Source organism: Sciurus vulgaris (genome assembly GCF_902686455.1).
Source record: "Sciurus vulgaris genome assembly, chromosome: 11".
Taxonomy (NCBI): Eukaryota; Metazoa; Chordata; class Mammalia; order Rodentia; family Sciuridae; genus Sciurus; species Sciurus vulgaris.
Window position 1 is genome coordinate 15,775,010 of NC_136472.1, and position 22,902 is coordinate 15,797,911.

General features: G+C 37.3%; 1 protein-coding gene and 1 pseudogene across 2 annotated transcripts in view; one reads left to right on the forward strand and one right to left on the reverse strand.

Moving 5' to 3' along the window:
* LOC306638408 (olfactory receptor 5B2-like) overlaps positions 1-22,902 on the reverse strand; it is a gene marked incomplete at both ends in the record, with an annotated part of 301,086 nt that overhangs the window by 85,060 nt on the left and 193,124 nt on the right. The gene's annotated exons all lie outside the window — the stretch shown is intronic.
* LOC306638919 (olfactory receptor 5B2-like) lies at positions 10,385-11,340 on the forward strand (annotated as a pseudogene). The gene has a single exon. The product of its transcript is annotated as an olfactory receptor 5B2-like (transcript).

Sequence of the window (22,902 nt, forward strand, 5' to 3'; positions counted from 1 at the left end):
TATGTCATCATCTGCTTATCAGCGAGATCATTTGTCCTTTAGTTTTTTGAGATTGGCTTATCTCACTTGGCATGATATTCTCCAATTTCATCCATTTGCCTGCAAATGCCATAATTTTATCATTCTTTATGGTGGAGTAAAATTCCATTGTATATATATACCACAGTTTCTTTATCCATTCATCAATTGAAGGACATCTAGGTTGGTTCCACAATTGTGAAATGAATAGCTATTGAACATTGATGTGGCTGTATCTCTGTAGTATGCTGATTTTAAGTCCTTTAGGTATAGGCCAAGGAGTGGGATAGGTGGGTCAAATGGTGGTTCCATTCCAAGCTTTCTGAGGAATCTCCATACTGCTTTCCAGAGTGGCTGCACTAATTTGGAACCCCACCAGCAATGTATGAGTGTACCTTTTTCTCCACATCCTTGCCAACACCTATTGTTGCTTGTGTTCTAGATAATTGCCATTCTAATTGGGTTGAGATGAAATTTTAGGGTAGTTTTGATTTGCATTTCTCTTCTTACTAGAGATGTTGAACATTTTTTCGTATATCTGGTGATTGCTTGTACACCTTCTTCTGTGAAGTGTCTGTTCATTTCCTTAGCCCATTTGTCGATTGGATTATTTGTATTCTTGGTGTAGAGTTTTTGGAGTTCTTTATAGATTCTGGAAATTAGCACTCTATCTGAAGTATGAGTGGCAAAGATATTCTCCCACTCTGTAGGCTCTCTCTTCACATTACTGATAGATTCCTTTGCTGAGAGAAAGCTTTTGAGTTTGAATCTATCCCAGTTGTTGATTCTTGCTTTTATTTCTTGTGCTATGGGAGTCCTGTTAAGGAAGTCTGATCCTAAGCCAACAAGTTGAAAATTTGGACCTATTTTTTCTTCCATAAAATACAGGGTCTCTGGTCTGATTCTGAGGTCCTTGATCCATTTTGAGTTGAGTTTTGTGAAGGATAAGAGATAGGGATTTAATTGCATTCTGTTGCATATGGTTTTCCAGTTTTCCCAGCACCATTTGTTGAAGAGGCTATCTTTTCTCCATTGCATATTTTTGGCACCGTTGTCTAGTATGAGAAAATTGTATTTATTTGGGTTTGTGTCCATGTCCTCTATTCTGTACCATTGATCTATCTGTCTATTTTGGTACCAATACCATGCCGTTTTTGTTACTATTGCTTTGTAGTAGAGTTGAAGATCTGGTATTGTGATACCCCCTGCTTCACTCTTTCTACTGAGGATTGCTTTAGCTATTCTGGGTTTTTCATTCTTCCAAATGAATTTCATAATTGCTTGCTCTATTTCTGTAAGGTACATCATTGGGATTTTAATGGGAATTGCACTGAATCTGTATAGCACTTTTGGTAGTATGGCCATTTTGACAATATTAATTCTGCCTATCCAAGAACATGGGAGATCTTTCCATCTTCTAAGGTTTTCTTTAATTTCTTTCTTTAGTGTTCTGTAGTTCTCATTGTAGAGGTCTTTCACCTCTTTTGTGAGATTGATTCTCAAGTATTTTATTTTTTTCAATGCTATTGTGAATGGGGTAGTTTTCCTAATTTCTCTTTCTGAAGATTCATCACTTATGTATAAAAATGCATTGGATTTATGAGCATTGATCTTCTAACCTGCTACTTTACTGAATTCACTTATGAGTTCTAAGTTTTCTGGTGGAATTTCCAGGTTCCTTTAAATATATAATCATGTCATCAGCGAACAGGGATAGTTTGAGTTCCTCTTTTCAATTCATATCCCTTTAATTTCTTTGGTTTGTCTAATTGCTCTGGCTAGAGTTTCAAGGATGATATTGAATAGAAGTGGTAAAAGAGGGCATCCCTGCCTTGTCCCAGTTTTTAGGGGGAATGCTTTCAGTTTTTCACCATTTGAATGATATTGGCCATGGGCTTAGTGTAGATGGCCTTTACAATGTTAAGGAATGTTCCCACTATCCCAATTTTTTCTAGTGTTTTGAACATGAAGGGATGCTGCATTTTATCGAATGCTTTTTCTGCATCTATTGAAATAATCATGTGATTCTTAACTTTAAGTCTGTTGATATGGTGAATGACATTTATTGATTTCCAGATGTTGAACCAACCTTGCATCCCTGGGATAAAACCTACTTGATCATGGTCCACTATCTTTTTAATATATTTTTGTATGCGATTTGCTAAAATTTTGTTGAGAAGTTTTGCGTCGATGTTCATTAAGGATATTGGTCTGAAATTTTCTTTCCTCGATGCGTCTCTGTCTGGTTTAGGTATCAGTGTGATATTGGCTTCATAGAATGAGTTTGGGAGGGTTCCCTCCTCTTCTATTTCATGGAATACTTTGAGAAGTATTGGAATGAGGTCTTCTTTCAAGGTTTTGTAGAACTTGGCTGAGAACCCATCTGGTCCTGGACTTTTCTTTGTTGGTAGGCTTTTGATGACTTCTTCTATTTCATTGCATGAAATTGATTTATTTAAGTTGTGTACATCCTCCTCGTTCAGTTTAGGTAATTCATATGTCTCTAGAAACTTGTTGATGTCTTTGAGGTTTTCTGTTTTGTTGGAGTATAGATTTTCAAAATAGCTTCTAATTATGTTTTGTATTTCACTCGTGTCTGTTGTGATATTTCCTTGTTCATTCCGAATTTTAGTAATTTGAGTTTTCTCCCTCTTTCTCTTTGTTAGTGTGGCTAAGGGTTTATCAATTTTGTTTATTTTTTCAAAGAACCAACTATTTATTTTGTTAATTTTTCCAATTGTTTCTTTTGTTTCAGTTTTGTTGATTTCAGCTCTGATTTTAACTATTTCCTGTCTTCTACTACTTTTCGTTGGTCTGCTCTTCTTTTTCTAGGGCTTTGAGCTGTAGTGTTAAGTCATTTATTTGTTGATTTCTACTTCTTTTGTTGAATACGCCCCATGAAATAAATCTTCCTCTAAGTACTGCTTTCATAGTGTCCCAGAGATTTTAATATGGTGTGTCTTTGTTCTCGTTTACTTCTAAGAATTTTTTAATTTCCCTCCTGATGTCTTCTGTTATCCATTCATCATATAATAGTGTATTATTTAATCTCCAGGTATTGGAGAAATTTCTGTTTTTTATTCTGTCATTTATTTCTAATTTCAATCCATTATGATCTGATAGAGTACAAGGTAGTATCTCTCTCTTCTTGTATTTGCTAACAGTAGCTTTGTGGCATAAAATATGGTCTGTTTTAGAGAAGGATCCACGTGCTGCTGAGAAGAAAGTGTATTCACTCTTTGTTGGATGGTATATTCTATATATGTCCATTAAGTCTAAATTGTTGATTGTGTTTTTGAGATCTATGGTTTCTTTATTCAATTTGTGTTTGGAAGATCTATCCAGTGGTGAGAGAGGTGTGTTAAAATCGCCTAGTATTACTGTGTTGTGGTCTATTTGATTTCTGGAATTGAGAAGGATTTGTTTGATGTACATGGATGAGTCAATGTTCAGGGCATAGATATTTATGATTGTTATGTCTTGCTGATTTATGCTTCCCTTAAGCAGTATGTAATGTCCTTCTTTATCCCTTCTGACTAGTTTTGGCTTGAAGCCCACATTTTCTGATATGAGGATGGATACTCCAGCTTTTTTGCTGTGTCTGTGTGCCTGGTATGTTTTTTCTCATCCTTTTACCTTTAGTCTATGGGTACCTCTTTCTATGAGATGAATCTCTTGCAGGCAACATATTATTGGATTTTTCTTTTTAATTCAATCTGCCAGTCTATATCTTTTGATTGATGAATTCAGGCCATTACCATTCAGGGTTATGATTGTGATATGATTTGTATTCCCAGTCATTTGACTCATTTTTGTTTTTTGACATGATTTGGTTTCTCCTTTATTTGGCTATTCCTTTGGGCTAGTTCCTCCTGCTGCTGATTTGCATCATGTTTTTCATCTCTTCCTTACGGAATATTTTGCTGAGAATGTTCTTTAATGCTGGCTTTCTATTTGTAAATTCCTTTAGTTTTTTTTTTTTATCATGGAAGGATCTTATTTCGTAGTCAAATCTGAGAGTAAGTTTTGCTGGGTATAAGATTCTTGGTTGGCATCTGTTTTCTTTCGGTGCTTGGTAAATGTGTTCTAGGCCCTTCTAGCTTTTAGGGTCTGGATTGAAAAATCTGCTGATATTCTTATTGGTTTCCCCCTGAATGTAATTTGATTCTTGTTTCTCGCGGCCTTTAAAATTCTGTCTTTATTTTGTATGTTAGATATTTTCATAATGATATGCCTTGGTGTGGGTGTGTTGTAATTCTGTATATTTGGAGTCCTCTAAGCCTCTTGTACTTGGTTTTCCATTTCATTCTTCAGATTTGGGAATTTTCTGATATTATTTCATTGAATAGATTCTTCATTCCTTTGGTTTGTTTCTCTAAGCCTTCCTCAATCCCAATAATTCTTGAATTTGGCCTTTTCATGATATCCCATAATTCTTGTAGATTCTGTTCATGATTTCTTACCATCTTCTCTGTTTGGTCACCTTTGTTTTCAAGATTAAATATTTTGTCTTCAATGTCTGAGGTTCTGTCTTCCAGGTGTTCTATCCTATTGGTTATGCTTTCTATGGAGTTTTTAACTTGGTTTATTGTTTCCTTCATTTCAAGGATTTCTGTTTGGTTTTTTTTTTTCAGTATCTCTAACTCTTTATTGAAATGATCTTTTGCTTCCCGTATTTGCTCTTTTAACGGTTGATTGGTGCGATCATTTAATGCCTGCATTTGCTCTTTCATCTCCTCCTTCAATGCCTTTATTTGCTGTTTCATCTCCTCGTTTGCTTCCCTGATTGTTTTAATTATGTACATTCTGAATTCCTTTTCTGACATTTCTTCTGCTGTGCTGTCATTGGGTTTTATTGATATAGTATCTAGGTTTGTTTGGGACATTTTCTTCCCTTGTTTTCTCATATTGGTGAGATGTCAGTGGGACTCTGAGATATTGCAGATTTCCTCTATTGGCTTATAGTGTCCCTGTAGATTTCCAGTGTATCACCTCCCAGCCTTCAGTAGCCTGAAGTCTTGGTGGAACTTGATAATGCAGTGCTTCCAAAGGAAGCTGCCCCTAACCTGCTCCTGGTTTCAGGGCTTGGAGCTGACTCTGTGCAGAAAGGCTCTCACTGGGCGGCCTATTCCGAGAAGCTGGCCGTGTGGAAGGAGCCCACCGCCAGAGGGAGCAGAGCTACCCGGGGAAGACTTTAGCTGCCCTGCCCTGCTCTGAAAAGCCACCCCTGACTAGGCCTGCCACCCAGGCTGAGCTCCACCCCATGAGGGAGACTCACTCCTTGGCTCTATTGTAGTCCGAGTCTCTCAATGCCTCCCCTTCTTGAATCCCGGGTTGTGGAGCAACTGGAGATGCAGTCACCCTCTAGTCCGCCATACTGGATCGCCCCTATGATCCTCTTGTTGACTTTTAACAATTTTGATTATGATGCATATGTGCATCTCTTTAGGTTTATACTTCTGAATTCTTTAAACTTTTTTGAAGAGGAGGTTCAAATCTTTTATCAACATTGAATCTGGACACATTATATTAAATATTCTTTATTTCTTTAATTCATGAGTTTTTTTTCTATTACTCCAGTTATGCATGCGTTGTTAAATATGGAACAAGCAATAGGTCTCTCAGGATCTACTATGTTAATCTTCATTCTTTTGTTTTTTCTACACCTCCTACAGAATTTGGTGATTTATTTATCTTCAACATCATTAAATCTTCCCCCCCAGTCAAATCACCATTAAAAATCTACTGAATTTTTTATTTCGCTTACTGTGCATTTTAGATCTTGTGTCTATCTGGTTCTGTTTTACAATTTTTGTGTCTTTATTGATATTTAATATTCATGGAAACATTATTTTCCTAAGTTCCTTTAGTTCCTTGTTCAATATTCCCTTGATTGCTTTAGGTATATTTCAGGAAACTGATCTAAATGCTTTTCTTGCTAAATACAACGTCTATTCTTCATTAGGCCAGTTACTATGAATTTCTGTTTTCTGTGAAGGAGGCATATTTTCCTATTTCTTTCCATATATATTCTTTATGATTTGATAATTGGACTTTTGTAATAATTTGTGTGGTTGCTCCATAAATCAAATATTTCTCTATCACTGAGTTTTTTGGTGTGAGTGCTGTTGTTAGTTTGGTGAGTTTCCTAAAAAGCAATTATTTTGCTCCTTGGTATTGACCTTGGGTCTCTATTCATACAAGATAAGTTCTTTACCACTAAGGTATATTCCCAGCCCCTAACATAGTTTTAAGTGTGTATAGTCTGCTTATTTTGGTCTGAACATGTGTACCATTTTCTGTGAATGCTGCAAGTTTTAAAATGCTCCTTAAGTGTTGTGGTATATCAAATCTCTTTTTGTCGTTTTTTCATTTTTTATTGATGTGTTATAATTATACATAATAGTGTGATTCATTATCATATATTCATATATTTACATTATATAATTTTAACAGTCTCTGTCTCAGTACCTCCATTCCCTCAACTCCTACTTCCACCAGGTCCGCTCTGCTTATTTGTCTTCTTTTATTATTGCCATTATTTTTATTATTATTATTTTAATTATTGGAATTTAATTATATATGATCCAAATAATTGATACATATGGGTTATATATTTTATATAAAAATAATCATATAAATAACATATATTTGTATGTGTATATATATGTACATATGTGTGTGTGAGTGTGTGTGTGAATAGATGGATATACAGATAGATAAAACCATGATTCATTGTACTTTGATCATGTGTGAACACAGCATTATTTGGTAGATTTTATTCCTGAGTGCTCCCCCTTGTCCACACCACAGAACTTCTTGATCTCCTTCTTTATTTGTTGGTTTTCCTCCTTTTTTTATGGTATCACTCTTTTATTCTCCACCCTCCAACCATCCTCTCTTTGTCTAGCTTCCACATATGAGGAAAATAATTTGTCATTTGACTTTCTGTGTCTGGCTTAATTCACTTAGCAGGATGTTTTTCCAGTTCCATCTACTTATCAGTAAAACACATAATTTCATTCTTGATTAGCATTCACTTATTTTCCAAAAACATTGCAAAATTTTTACAACATCCATCCAAATATGTTCAGAGATGTTTGTTTTCTTTACAGGTATTTCTGTAATATAACAAGCCCTTCATATTTCTGTAATGTAACAAACCCAGTTTTCTTATTTCTATCTCATAAATAAATGGCAGTTTGCATCTAGAACCTCTTGGTAATTCAGATTCATTTCCCATCTCCATGGGTATTTAAGAAGAAAAACAAGATTTGCTAAAGAAATTTCTACTGGTGTATTAAAGCATACCAAATATAAAATATATAAGAAAATAATTTAAAAACATAAATACCAGATAAATGTAAAAATGTAGATCAATAAATGAATTTCATGTAGGAGTTCAAAGAGGAAGAGACTTTCAGAAAATAGTTTCAAAATATATTGTTCAATAGAGAAGTACTTACCATTTCACAAATCAACCTGACTCCTTTATATGTATAAATGTGCCATAAAAACTGATATTCCTGATATTCACACAAAAATCATTGAAATAAATTTTTAGATCACTCTGTGGAGTAATCATCAAAGATTAAATAAAGGCAAATATTCCTTAACTACAGAATGGAAATCAAAAATCTCAATGTCCACACAAGGACATATTATCTTCCAATAGATTAATTTCCAAAATGATACTCTTGAAAATAAGAAGGGCGTTTGAATGCTAAGTAAAAAAAAAAAAAATGGAATTCAAAGACAACATAATAACTAAAGACATTTTACCAAAATCAAAACCCATTGGCTCAAAACAGTTGATGAAGGGTCAGTATGTGAACAAGTTATCAAAGAGAAGTTCCAATGAAAAGCTTTCGGTGACTGTGGTAGTGGTTACCTGGCCATGCTTTTGACGAAATCCTTAGGACTATGCACTATAACATACGTATTTTCCTGTGTGTGAATTAAGTGTTAGCTGGAACTTTTGAAAAACCAAAAGGTAATACAGAAACATATGTGCATGTTATGGTAGCCTGTTGATTCCCAGAGTTAAATTGCTTCTTTCCCAAAAAGTAGAATCAGAAACTACAGAGAGTCTCACAGGTAAAAATATCACAGATCTCCAAGACTATATAATTCTCTCCAGATTTCTATGTATTATTTTCAAAAGAAAAAAATGTACATATGACTCAACCTCACATTGTTTTTGAAGGAACACATGACATGCCATGCTTCCTTGGTCATTGTTTATTAATCTGAAGGATTGTACTTAGGACATACATGAGGACTTGCAATGAGCCTTCAAACAGGGTCAGAGAATCTCACAAAGACAATGTTTGACTTTTAAGAAATAAGTTCCCCCAAGATGCATTAGAGACCTCATTCTTGTTGTTTATGGACACATCTGTGAGTTGTGTGAGAGATGTAATCTTATCAGGCTTATTTCACAAGTAAGGAGGAGATAAGCGACTCTTCAATGAAAAAGAATTAATGATAGATTTGAACTTGACCCATGTTCGTGTTTTTTCCTCCATTTTTCCATGCTTTGGACAAGTTGGAAATTTTTGAGTACTGCCTGAGAGACAGAAATCTACTAACAGAATTTATCCAATTTTTCATGGCTGATGGTACGATATCTAACTGTCTATTCTGGATTATCTGTATTTTTTGTTTTTTTCTCCTACACCAAACTGTTAAGCTTTGTATTCCTTAAATATTCTTAACGACATGTGTAACTTATGGAAAAGCAGAGGGGCAGCTGTAATTACTAAGAGTCATATAAATGGAATTAAGGCTTTTCTGAAAAACTGAGGAGAATCTGGGTTATAAATATCGAAATACCTATTATAAATGATTTAGTGATTTTCATGACACATCATGCTTATTTCTACAAAAATATGAACCTAGAAATATTTTTGAAATGATATTATGATTTCTCAGTGAGGAAATTTGTCTTGTTCACTATATATTTACTTCCCATGAACAGTAAATTAAAACACACACACACACACGAAAACTGGAAGAGTGAAATAATCTTTCTTTACACTAAAAAGGGATTGTCAGGATATTCTCATGCTTATCATTACCAGCACTTCCACACACGTTGACAATTAGGCAGCTAAAAACATTCATTTAGATTAAGGTGAAGAGGATTTTGAATCTTGCATTTTGAGACTTTCTTATTCTTGCTGTATAATGTTGGAACATAAGAAACTTCTCAACTCCTCACTTTCCTAAATGATGAAGTAAAAATAATGTGGTATCTACCTTACATACACATGAATGCCTAAAGCCCTTATCATCTGCTGTGGAACACAGTATGACTGATAATGTGATGTGTGTTAGTACATCAGTACAATGTCTGCAGGAGGCAGTTCCATAAAATGAATTTATCAAAGTCTTCAGAGAAAGAGTTTAGGGAATAGTTAATTTGAAATGAATTTCCTTCCAAAGACTTCAATGTAAATTCGAAAAAAATGAAAATTATATCACTACAAAGTATTGATTCAAATATAATATTACAGGACATGGAAGTTACAGCCAAAACATTTCTGAAAGTTAAAGACAGTTTATGAACTTGAACTGGGAACTTTCAACACTTCCTTTCTGTGATTTGTCTATGGAATGACAGTATGAGAGAAAGCATTATTTTTAAGAACAATAGACTCTTTTTTTTTTTTTTTTTTTTTTTTTTTTTTGCGGTGCTGGGGATCAAACCCAGGGCCTTGCGCTTCCAAGGCAAGTGCTCTACCAACTGAGCTATCTCCCCAGCCCTGGACTCTTTTAATATATGAATTTTTAAGAATGAAATTTTGAAAAAGAGTGTGGCCCTCTTGATTCTCTAGGAGCACCAATCACATGCTTGGAACAAGGGCAGAATGACAGTGGAAAGCCTAGAAAGTGTCAGGGGACTTAGTGTGGAAGAAAGGATATTTGAGGAGAGAAGCTTCAAAACTTCAACCTTACCCCAAACTGAAACCGTACATGTGAGCATCCACTTCCACCAAAACCAAGACAAAGGCCAGTTTTACTGAACTCAGGAGAAATGCATTGTCAGATTCATTTACACAAGTCACTTGCACCAACATAATAAGTTGCCTAAATTGCAGTTCACAAAGTATGACATTTTAGAATTATGTACATGACCCGTTAACAGGCCTCATTTGATAGTATGGAACTCTGCATATAATTACATATAATTAGTGCACCAAACTTGGTTTCAGGTCAATGTTTTTTCTAGGGAATTTTAGCATACAGGTGTTTGAAAGAACACATATAGTATGCATATTTTTCAATTTCACTTTAATTTTCTTATCATTCTTTTCGTTTCTCCCATAGCCATAAAACATCTTGTGATTCTCAGGTAACACTGATGGAGAACAGGACAGAAGTAACAGAGTTCATCCTGCTGGGACTGACCAGTGACCCAGGTCTGCAGCTTTCCCTCTTTCTGATGTTCCTGCTCATCTACACCATCACTCTGGCTGGGAACCTGGTGATGATCCTGTTGATTGTCTTGGACTCCTGTCTCCACACTCCCATGTACTTCTTCCTTGGCAACCTGGCTTTGGTGGACTTTTGCTACTCCTCAGCTGCCATTCCCACAGTCATGGCGGGGCTCCTTCCTGGAGATGAGATCATCTCCTACAATGCTTGTGCTGCTCAGATGTACTTTTTTGTAGTCTCAGCTACAGTTGAAAATTCCCCGTTATCCTCAATGGCCTATGATCACTATGCGGCAGTGTGTAAGCCCCTCTACACCACCACCATGACATCCAGGGTGTGTACTTGGCTGATCTTTTGCTCTTGTGTCTTTGGTTTTCTTAACACTTCCATCCACACTGGGAATACCTTCAGTCTTGTGTTCTGTCTTTCCAACGTGGTCCATCACTTTTTCTGTGACATTCCAGCAGTCATGTCTCTCTCTTGCTCTGAGAGACATGTTAATGAGCTGATTCTTATTTATGTAGCCAGCTTCAATATATTTTTCAATTTTATATTTTACATTTTTTTCAATATATATTTGGGGGTTATAGTTCTCTTAATATCCTACATATTCATTTTTATCACAATCCAGAAAATGCACTCTGGTGCAGGACATCGGAAGGCTCTGTCCACCTGTACCTCCCACTTCACTGCTGTCTCCATTTTCTATGGGACTCTAATCTTCATGTACTTACAGCCAGCTCCAGCCACTCCATGGACACTGACAAGATCATATCTGTGTTCTATACCATGATCATCCCCATGCTGAACCCTGTGGTTTGCAGCCTGAGGAATAAGGAGGTCAAGAGTGCATTCTCAAAGATTGTTTTGAAGGCAAAATAATCTCTATGATTCTTTTAACTTTTTTAGAAGCATAATACCTGTACCATGTCTTTCAGATCTTCTCCATGTAATATGGCACATATTGAGACCCACAGCATTTCAAGTTCCTGAATTGAGCCCTTTATGTTTTCAGTCTGTTTTCTGAATAAAAGGAAATATTATGTGTAGAAAAAAAAAATGCCTGCCTGAACATGTATATGGAATCATGGGGTTTGCTTGTGAAAACTATTTTCAAGTTATTGATTTATTCCATAATTTTGTTTCAATTTTTTCCACCACATGTCCATATAACATATGTAAAAGAAGTGTATAAGGAAGTAGATGAAACAAAAAATTGCATGCTGGTGTTCTGTGAGGCCACATGATGTGTAATTTCTCACAATTACATGAAATGTGGAAAGTGTGCTACTGACTTCTGTGTTAGTTTAACTGGATTAAAGGATAACCAGTAGGTAGAAAAACTCTGTGTGTGTGTGTGTGTGTGTGGGTGTGTGTCCATGAGAATATTTCCCAGAATCTGGTGTCCTGCAAGACACTGTCAACAGAGGTCATCAAACCATTACCACTGAACTCAAAGCTAAATTACTTTAGGCACTCATTTAACAAATATGTATTGAGAATCTCTTAAGAAATTTGTGTCTGTGCAATTACTGAAAATCATATTGAAACAAAACAGATAAAGTCCCTGCTCTTGTGCAGTTTGCATTCTGATTGAAAAAATAAAAAGAAACAGTTAAGTAAATACACAGTAGGCAAGGACTCATAATGACAGAAGTTGAGGGGACAGTTTATGGAGTGAGTGATATAGTGCCTAGTTTATAAAGGTGGTCAGGTAGGAACTCCAACTTAGGATAAGTTGTCAGAAAATACCTGAAGGGTATGAGATTCTTCTTCACAGGGAACAAAACGTGCAAAGACCCTGAGATGTGAATACTTTGGGAAATCGTGAAGAAAACACAAGGAAATCAGTGAGAAAGGTGTGAGGTGAAAGACTAGGAATGTGGCATTAAAATTCAACAGAATTAAAACATTAATGGGTAGTGTAACAATTTCAAAGCATTCACAGAGGAAAAATGTACAGCATGAATGCTTTCTCTGTGTAACTTTTATAGAGTCTGAAAAATTGTAGTGGTAGATGAACAGATTAAAATCTACTTATATTTTTTCTACCTTTTAATTAGTCTGAAATCTGATCATGTATGTGATGGTTGTACACAATGATTCATTCAAATAGACACACTAATTAATATAAGACATCCTAGTCACATATTTCTTGTTAAAATGTGCAAAGGAGAATTACTGACTTCTATTTAATTCCATATCATGTTTTTCTGAATCAAGAAGTATTAGAAGAGTAAAGAAAAAATATTTAAAATGTTAGATATAAGTTTATATTTTAATATCCAAAGTGGACTGTAAATTAGGAATCTTAAACTCTTATCTCAAGGTTTTTAAGTGAAACAAAATCAATAGGACATGTGTGGAAATACAGAGATTTATTGTGGGTATGTGCTCATGTGATTATAGACACCTAGTAGACCCATGCTGTGCTATGTGAAAGTTGGAGGACAAGGAAACTGAGCTGTAATTCAATTTGGCTCAAAGGTCTGAGAAAGGATGAGTGAGACATAGCTAGTGTAAGGCTTAGAGACTGAAATCTGAAGAACCAGTAGCTCTGAAAAAGAAATGGAGGAAAATGCATGTATCAGAGTATCAGAGTATCAGGGAATATGTGAGAGAGGAGAGAGGAAAGAGAAAAAGAAAGAGAGAGAGAAAGAGAGAGAAATAAAGTTTGCTCTTTTCACGTGTTTCATTCTCTTCAGGAATGCCCTCAATGGATTGGATTTTGGGCATTCATATGATGAAGGAAGTTCTGTAAGTAAGAAAGAAATGCAGGGATTATATCATCTGCTGAGCATAATTATTCCAATGATACATTTTGGTTCTGTGGAAATAACTTCACAAAGGGTTTTGGGACACACTGAGCCTACCATGACATGAACCCAAGCTTAACTTCCTGTATTCCAGTGGTAATCTGACCTCCACAAGTACCTTACATTAGTCTGTTTTTCATTGCTTTCAAATAGTACCACAGGAACAAAAACTTAGAGGAAGAAAATTTAATTTGGCTCATGATTTCAAAAGGTTCAGTCTATAGCCAGCATACTCCATGCTTTGGGCCTGAAATGAGGCAAAACATCATGGCAGATGGACATGTGGAGGAAAGTTGCTCAGCTCATTATAATCATGTGAGAGAGATAGATAGAGAGAGAGAGAGAGAGAGAGAGAGAGAGAGAATGAATATCCAGGGCAAGATAGAGATCCCAGGGGCACACCCTCAAGGACACATACTCTCCTAATAGGTCCCATCTCCTACACTTTCCACCACATCCCAATAATCCATTTAAATTATAGATCCCTCAATAGACAACTCATCCACTGAAAAGTTCAAAATCCTCATGATCCAACTAGTTCCTAAAGACCACACCTGTGGTCTGAATTTGGAAACCAAACATTCAATACATGAGCCTTTATCGTACAATCCATATTCAATATCCCACCCCTGGACCTTAAAGGCTTATGTCCATCTTATGAATTTAGTTCATCTCCAAGAGTACTCAAAGACTCAACATTTCCAGCATTGCTCAAAAGCATAAGTACAAAGACCTTTCTGAGACTCAAGGCTAACTCCTAGCTATGAACCCTTGTAAAAATTGGAAAGCAAGTTACATACTTCCATCTTACAATGGCACAGAGTAAATATTACCATTCGAAAAGGGAGGAATAAGCATGGAAAGAAGAGATGTGACAAAAAGCAAGACAATAATCCGGAGGACAATTATTATATCCCATGGCTCCATGGTAAATGGTTGCCAAAAGTGGGTCCCAAAGGCTAGTGAACACCTATCCCTATGATCTTCCATGTTGCATACAATATAACCTCTCGGCCTGAACTCTTCTTATTCCCTGAAGTTTTCCTTGGCAGATGTTCCATATTCCTGACTTCTCTAACTCCTGAATTTTCCATTGAAGCTTTTAATTTACACTCCAAGCTTCAGAAGCTGTCAGCAGGAATTCTGACCCTGACACACATTTTCTAGTCTCAAAGGCCATCCTTTGAAATATGGAAGGTAGATTCCATGTCCCCATGTTTGAATCAGATTTTGCATTAGAATGATCAAAATACCCATAAAGAACAATTTGGAGGAGGAAAAGTTTATTTTCACCCTAAGGTTTCAGTGGTCTCAGTCCATAGACAGCTGACTCCTTTGCTTTAGGCCCATGATTAGGCAGAACTTCATGGGGGAAGAGCACAGAAGAGAGAAACTGCTCCCTTCATGGCAGCAAGGAAACAGAGAAAGAAAAAGTCCGCAGGAAGAATAAGCCTCCCAGGGCACACCTTGAGTGACCTGCCTCCACTAGCTATGCCTCAACCGCTTGCAGTTATCTCTCAGTCAATCCATTCAAACTAGGATGGTCTGATTAGGTTATAGCTTTCACAATCTAATCATTTCACTTCCAAATACTCCTTTATTAACACCAGGGCTTTAGGGGAAGAATTCATATCTAAACCATAATATTTAATCCCATCCCCCCAAATTCATGTCCATCTCACAATATAATTCATTTAGTTTATCTCCAAGACTCCCACAGTCTTAACAGTTATAGCATTACCCAAAATCCAAATCAAAAATCTCATCTGAAACTCAAAGCAAATTCTTTACTGTGAGTCCCTGTAGAAGTCAAAAGCAAGTTACTTATATCCAATATAACGTGACACAGAGTAAACATTCCTATTCAGAAAGGGATGGATAGGAGTACAAAATGGAGTAATATTGAAATAGGACCAAGACCAAAGACCAGTCAGTCAAATAGGTCCAGTAACTCTGAGCACAGCATCTCTAGTACTCCTGGTAAGGAGATGTGGTTCCCAAAGCATGTGCACAGCTCCACATTTTGGGGCTTGCCAGTGGCAGCATGCATGGGCTTTCCTTTAGCTTGTGTTGTTGTTGTTATTGTTTGTTTGTTGTTTTGTTTTTTCTGCAGCCAGCAACTTTTCTCAGTAAATAGTGCACATTACTGGCAGCTCTCAATCCCTGAGTTCTCCTTTCTAGCTCCAGCTTCACCTTTACATTTTTATGTATCACCTTAGGAGATGAACACTGACCCTGCTACACTCTGCCTAGCTTCTCAGGACTTCCTTTGAAGTCTCCTTGGAATTCTTCCCTCTCCTTAATTTTAGCATCTTGTCTTCCTGCAGAACCATCATCACGTGAATGCTGCCAAGGTTCACTACCTGCTCACTTAGCACATGGACCCCTGGTGTCATCACTACAGCAGTCTCCAAGTACCTGTGTGACCCAGAATGGTGAAACATTTCAGCCCCCCTCCTCCAGTGCAAGCAGGGTTCCCCCATCATACCTTCTCAAAGTAATTTTTACTTTTATATCTTTGGTCTTGCAATGGATGTCTTTCCAATTCCTGAGAAGTCTTAAAGCCATCTTTTCTATTTTCTCTGTACTTTAGGGACTGTAATATCTTCAACAAGATCAACTTTCTTGGCCCCAGCTTTATATGCACTTTTTCAGCCAAATTTCAAGTTTTTAAAATCCTTTAAAAACTTCTGCTCTTAATTCTTACAGTATCCTGGCCAAAAACTTCCAGCAATATCTATGCCACTGGCTAAATGCTGTGCTGCTGCAAATTCCCTCAACCAGATTCATTAGTCCATCACCTTTAAATTCAGCCCCACATCAAGTCTCAGGACATGGACAAAAAGAAGACAAGTTTTTTGCCAGAATGTAGCATGAATTTCCTCTAGTCAAATTCCAAATAGAATTCTTTTTTTTTTTTTCTCTGAAAACTCATAAATATGGTGTATATTTCTACTGGCATTGTAGTTTCATGGGCTCCCACCAGAACTGCCCGCTAAGCTTCACTCATTACATTCTATAGCTATTCTAGCCTGCATCTCCAAATGTTTCAAAATTCCTCTTGCAAACAAGCTCCAAAACTTCTTAACCATGTGATCGAGTTTGTCTTAGCTATGACCCCATTTCTCAGTACCAGTTTCTGTTTTGGACAGATTTTTTTTTTTCATTGCTGTGATAAAAGTACACAAAAAGAACAAATTAAAGGAGGAAACATTTATTTAGCTTGTGGTTAGAGATCTCAGTCCATAGATGAGAGAATCCATTGCTCTGGGTCCAAAGTGAGGCAGAACATCATGGGGCAAAGTTAGAGTGAAAGGAAGCTGCTCTCCTCATTGCAGCAAGAAAGGAAAGAGAGGAAGAGAGAGAGAGAGAGAGATGCTGCAAGAAGAACAACACTTCCAGGGCATGCCTCCAGTGACTCATTTCATCCAGCTACATGGCATCTGCCTACATTTCCTTTCAAACTAGAATGGCCTGATTAGGTTACATCTCTCATAATCCAATAATTTTGCCTCCAAATATTCCGAGATGTACACGGGAACTTTCGGGGGATAGCCCATATCAAAAATGCAACACCTCATAACTTTCACATGGTTTATGCTCTCAAACCTACCCCATGTAGAAGACACCAAGGTCTTCTACCAGCAGAAGCAGTATCCAAGCCCAGATTAACATGGCTTTAATCCCTGAACCTTGACCTTTCCCTACTCATTCCACACCCAACAGCTCAAAGACTCCTTAGGGGGATCTATGGACTCTATTTTTATTAAATTCCCTAATTGGAGAGGCTTGTCTCTGCCTCTTTTTGGAGTAGGAGCGCATTCTACCTTTCTGATTGCATCCCCTTTTGTTTTCTGATTGGGAGGTGATGACCAAAAACTCTTGCCCTTCAGCAATTGCTTCCATAACTGTACCAGGATGGCATTAGGTTATTGATCTATTTTCCTTTCATGTACTCTTGCTGCTATTAAGAGTACATGTGTCTGTGAGACGCTCAGAGAGGTCCTTCCAATTTGGGCTGGGTTTACTGTTTTCTGCCACAGTCTTTGTCTCTTCTAGATCTGCTATCAATTGCACTTCTTGCTGGAGGGGTCACCTCTTAATGAGGATACTACGGATGCCAAGTCACAATGAATGGATGGAGGGCCTGTGTGTGACACTGCATTCCTCATCCTGGCAGCCAGTCTTACTGTCTGGTCCTGGGAAAGGCTTCACAGAATGGCATATTTCATTCTCGGTTTCCACAAGTAGCTTTGTAGTTCTTCCATATAGGTTCAGGTACCTATGAGTATAGGAATATCTTTGGAATTTGGTCACATGCTGAGAGTGACAAGAAGCAGCCAAGCTATTAGTGACCCAACACTTTCATCAGCAGAACTAATGTAAAGCTTCTGGCATACACCTGGTTGAGCAGCTATTGATGCTGTTTTAAACAATCCTATACCATTCAACACAATTCCTTCTCTTCCAGGGTCCCACAAGCAGAGCAGACATGCCTGAACTTGAGCCCCAGTTCCACCAGCTCCACGGGGGTTTATGGTCTCATACTAGTATATAAATCTCTCTCTGGAGTGAGGGGCAGATCTGGATTCACCCTGTTCGGCTGCTTCCGCTGGGGTTCCTTCCATTCACTACTGGTCTGCCTTTTATATTTTCGTTCTCCACCTCACATTCTAGAAGTAGTGGACTCCCTGGATGGTTCCTGTGTCTGAGGGTTCCAGTTTTAGAACCCATACTGAGGCTGGGTCCTAATACTGACTCTGGGAATGTGCCATTCCTCAGTTTAGCATCATAGCCAGCCATGATCCGTAGGCAGTCACCTGTCAGTTCTAGGCACTTCAATAGCACATTCCTGCAGTTAACTTGTGCATCTCTTTCGAGTTTTAGCACTTCCTGTATTCTACAGAGCTGAGCCTGAGGGACCAGCTCCTGGTGTGTGACTGACTTTATTGCACACAGCAGGAGCCCGGCCACCACAGCAGCAGCAATGCTTGGTTCCTTTCACTTTTCTGTGACATTGGATACTGCTTCCAACACTTGCGGCACCCCTCTTTGTATTTTCAGGTGTCCCTCAATTCATGGCTGGCCCCAGCCTCTCCAATTGCGAAGTCACCTCCAACCACATTGAGACTTATGGCCAGCCTGGGATTTTCTTTTCAGACTCCAAGTCCCTCCCTAATTCTGGAATCAATTTAACATGCTCTGCTTTGGATTCCTGCTATGTCAATTCTTCAACCCCAGGGCTGCAAACACCCAACACATACTGTTTGCTGATTCCCACATAAAGAACTTGGAGGAGTAAGCAAGCAGGTTTTATTACTTACTCCTTGGTGGCGGTGGGCCAGGATAAAATGGAAGGCTACCCTGTGCCTATAAGCAGGGGAAATATACAGGATAGTTCGCATGCCTATTGCACAGGCAGATTTTCTCAGATATTTTGTGAGTATATTCCTTTATTCAAAACCAGTATCACTGTGATTAGATTTTCTCCTAAAGATTGGAACTAAGGAAAGTGGTCAGTTTCCCCTTTCCATTTCTTTTGTTATTATGTTCTTTAGAAACCATCTTTTCTCACTGCAAGTGTTCTTAAGCACTGATTAGTATTTAATTCAACATACATTTCAGCAAGAAACCTAAATATAAAACTTAAATATATATTTATTTTGCATCTTGTCATTTTTTTAAAAATTTTTATGTTCCAATTAGTTATACATGACAGTAGAAGGCATTTATGCATGTTGATAAATCATACATAAATGGAGTATGATTTCTCACTTTTCTGATTGTACATATCATAGGATCACATCAGTCCTGTAGTCATATATGTACAAGAGGTAATAATGTTTATTTCATTCTATTATCCTTCCTACCCCCATACTCCTTCCCCTCCCTTCACTCACCTTCACTCCCTTCACTCACCTCTACCTAAAGTAACTGTATTCTTCCCCTGTGCCCCCCCAACATTGTGAATTAACATCTGCATATCAGAGAAAACATTCAGCCTTTGGTTTTTTGGGATTGGCTTATTTGGCTTAGCATGATGTTCTCCAACTCCATCCATTTACCAGCAAATGCCGTAATTTCATTCTTCTTTAAAGCTGAGTAATATTCCATTGTGCATACATACCACATTTTATTTATCCATTCATCTGTTGAAGGACATCTATTTTGGTTCCATAGTTTATCTATTGTGATTTGAGCTGCTATAAACATTGATGTGGCTGCATCACTGTACTATGCTGATTTTAAGTCCTTTGGGTATAAACTGAGGAGTTGGATAGCTGGGTCAAATGGTGGTTCCATTTCAAGTTTTCTGAGGGATCTCCATACTGCTTTCCATATTGGTTGCAACAATTTGTAGTGCCACCAACAATGTATGAGTGTACCTCTTTCTCTGCATCCTTGCCAACATTTATTGTTGCTTGTATTCTTGATAATTGTCATTCTGATTGGAGTGAGATGAAATCTTAGTTTTGATTTGCATTCACTAATTGCTAGAGATGTTGAATATTTTTTCATATGTTTGTTGATCAAATGTACATCTTCTTCTGGGAAGTGTCTGTTCAGTTCCTTAGCTCATTTGTTGACTGGGTTATTTGTTTTGACAGTGTTAAATTTTTTGAGTTCTTTATATATCCTAGAGATTGATGTTTTATTTGAGGTGCATGTGATAAAGATTTTCTCCCAAACTGTAGGCTCTCTCTTCTTTGCATGTTTGATTGTTTCTTTTTGTTTTTGTTTTTTTCTGAGAAGAAGATTTTCTGAGTCCATCTGTTTTATTGATTCTTAATTTCACTTCTTGCACTTTAGGGGTCTTGTTAAGGAAGTCAGATCCTAGGGCAACATGATGAAGATTTGTGCCTACTTTTTCTTCTAGTAGGCACAGGATCTGTGTTCTAGTGCCTAAGTCTTTGATCCACTTCTATTTGAGTTTTGTGCAGGAGGAAAGATAAAGGTTTGATTTCATTTTGTTAGATTTAGCTTTCCATTTTTTTGAATAGGCTATCTGTTCTCCAGTGAATGTTTGTGGTTCCTTTGTCCAGTATGAGATAACTATTTAGAATATAGAAAGCCCTCCCTTGCTCCTGCATAGGTAGAATTAATAAGGTCAAAATGGCCATCACTCTCCCATGTTCTTGGATAGGCAGAATTGACATTGTCAAAATGGCCATTCTACCAAAAGCATTATACAGATTCAATGCAATTCCAATTAAAATCCCAATGACATTTCTCATAGAAATAGAGAAAGCAATCATAAACTTCATCTGGAAGAACAAGAGACATCGAATAGCCAAAACAATCCTGAATAGAAAAAATAAAATAGGAGGTATCACAATACCAGACATTAGACTATACTACGGAGCAATCGTAACAAAAACAGCATGGTATTGGCACCAAAATAGACAGGCAGACCAATGGTACAGAATAGAAGCCACAGAGACAAAACCACAGAAATACAGTCACCTCATCTGAGACAAAGGAGCCAAAAACATACAATGGAGAAAACATAGCCTGTTCAACAGATGGTGCTGGGAAAACTGGAAATCCACATGCAGTAAAATTAAATTAAACCTCTATCTCTCACCCTGCACAAAACTCAACTCAAAATGGATCAAAGACACAGGAATTAGACCAAAGACCCTGCACCTAATAGAAGACAAAGTAGGCCCGAATCTTCATCACGTTGGCTTAGGATCAGACTTCTTCAACAAGATTCCCAATGTACAAGAAATCAAAGCAAGGATCAATAAATGGGATGGACTCAAACTAAAAAGGTTTTCTCAGAAAAGGACACAATCAATGTGAAGAGAGAGCCTACAGAGTGGGAGAAAATCTTTTTCACACGCACTTCAGATAGAGCACTTATCTCCAAAATTTATAAAGAACTTACAAAACTTTACACCAAAAACACAAAAAACCCAATCAATCAATGGCCAAGGAACTGGACAGACAGTTTACAGAAGAAGACACACAGGTGATTGATAAAGGTAAGAAAAAGTGTTCAACAGCTCTAGTAATTAGTCAAATGGAAATTAAAACAACTCTACAATTTCATCTTACTCCAATTAGAATGGCTATTATCAAGAACACAAACAATAATAGATGTTGGCATGGATGTGGGGGGAAAGGCACACTTTTACATTGCTGGTGGAGTTGCAAATTGGTGCTGCCACTCTGGAAAGCAGTGTGGAGATTCCTCAGAAAACTTGGAATGGACCCACCTTCTGACCTAGTTATCCCACTCCTTGGTTTATTCCCAAAGGACCTAAAATCAGCAAACTACAGTAACACAGCCACATTAATGTTTATAGCAGCTCAGTTCACAATAGCTAGTTGTGGAACCAACCTAGATGCCCTTCAACAGAAGAATGGATAAAGAAACTCTGGTATATATATACACAATGGAATACTATTCAGCCATAAAGAAGAATAATATTATCACATTTGCAAATAAATGTATGGAATTGGAGAATATTATGCTAAGTAAAATAAGTCAATCCCAAAAACCAAAGGCTGAATATTTTCCCTGATAAGTGGAGACTGATATATAATGAGGGTGGGAGGGTGGGGAATGAGATTAATGGGGTAACTTTAGAATATGCAGAAGGAAATGAGGGGGGGTATGAAAAGTGGTGGAATGAGACAGACATCATTACCCTATGTACATGTCTGATTACACGTATGGTATGAATCTACATTGTGTACAACCATAGAAATGAAATGATGTACCCCATTTGTGTGCAATGAATCAAAATGAAGTCTGTAAAAAATTAAAAGCTAAATAAATAATAATAATAATAAGTGGCCATCACTACGAAAGTGTTATATATATTTAATGCAATTTCTATTAAAATGACAATGACTTTCTTCATAGAACTAGAAAAAGCAAACATGAAATTCATTTTGAAAAATAAGACACCTAGCATAGCCAAACCTTAACAAGAAGAGTATAGCAGGAGGAATAATAATACCAGAACTTAAACTATACTACAGAGCTATAGTAATAGATACAGCATGGTACTGGCACCAAAACAGACATGTAGACCAATGGTACAGGATGAAAGACATCACCCCATTTTATGTCAGTTTGGTAACAACCCTCATGCTAACCTTAACTGGTAAAAATATTTACATAATGACTACATCCAACTCCTTTTCAGTGCTCACAAAGGCTAACCCCATGATTTTGACTCATTTGCAAGGGAGAGGATGAGCTCTAAACTCTGATAAGGTAAAGGACTCTGGCTTACCAGTAAAATTCTTGGGTATCCTTTGGTTGGGCCAGACAAAGTTTATACCTCAGTCAATAAAAGACAAGTTTAGGTGGCTCCACTTCCTAACACAGTAAAACAAATGTAAGAATTTTGGGTGCTACTGGGTTATTGGACTCAGTTATTACAACCCCTGTATGATTTGTGAAGGAGGATTACAGTATGGGACTGGGCTGAGTGACATACCAAGGGTTTTAATCAGGTCAAATGAGCAGTACAACAGGCACAAGCCATTGAGACACTAGATACAGATCAACCTGCTGAGCTTACCATCCATGTCACTTCGGGTCGTACTAGACGGAACCTACCATCCGTGTCACTCCAGGTTGTACTGGATGGAACTTGGGGCAATAGAT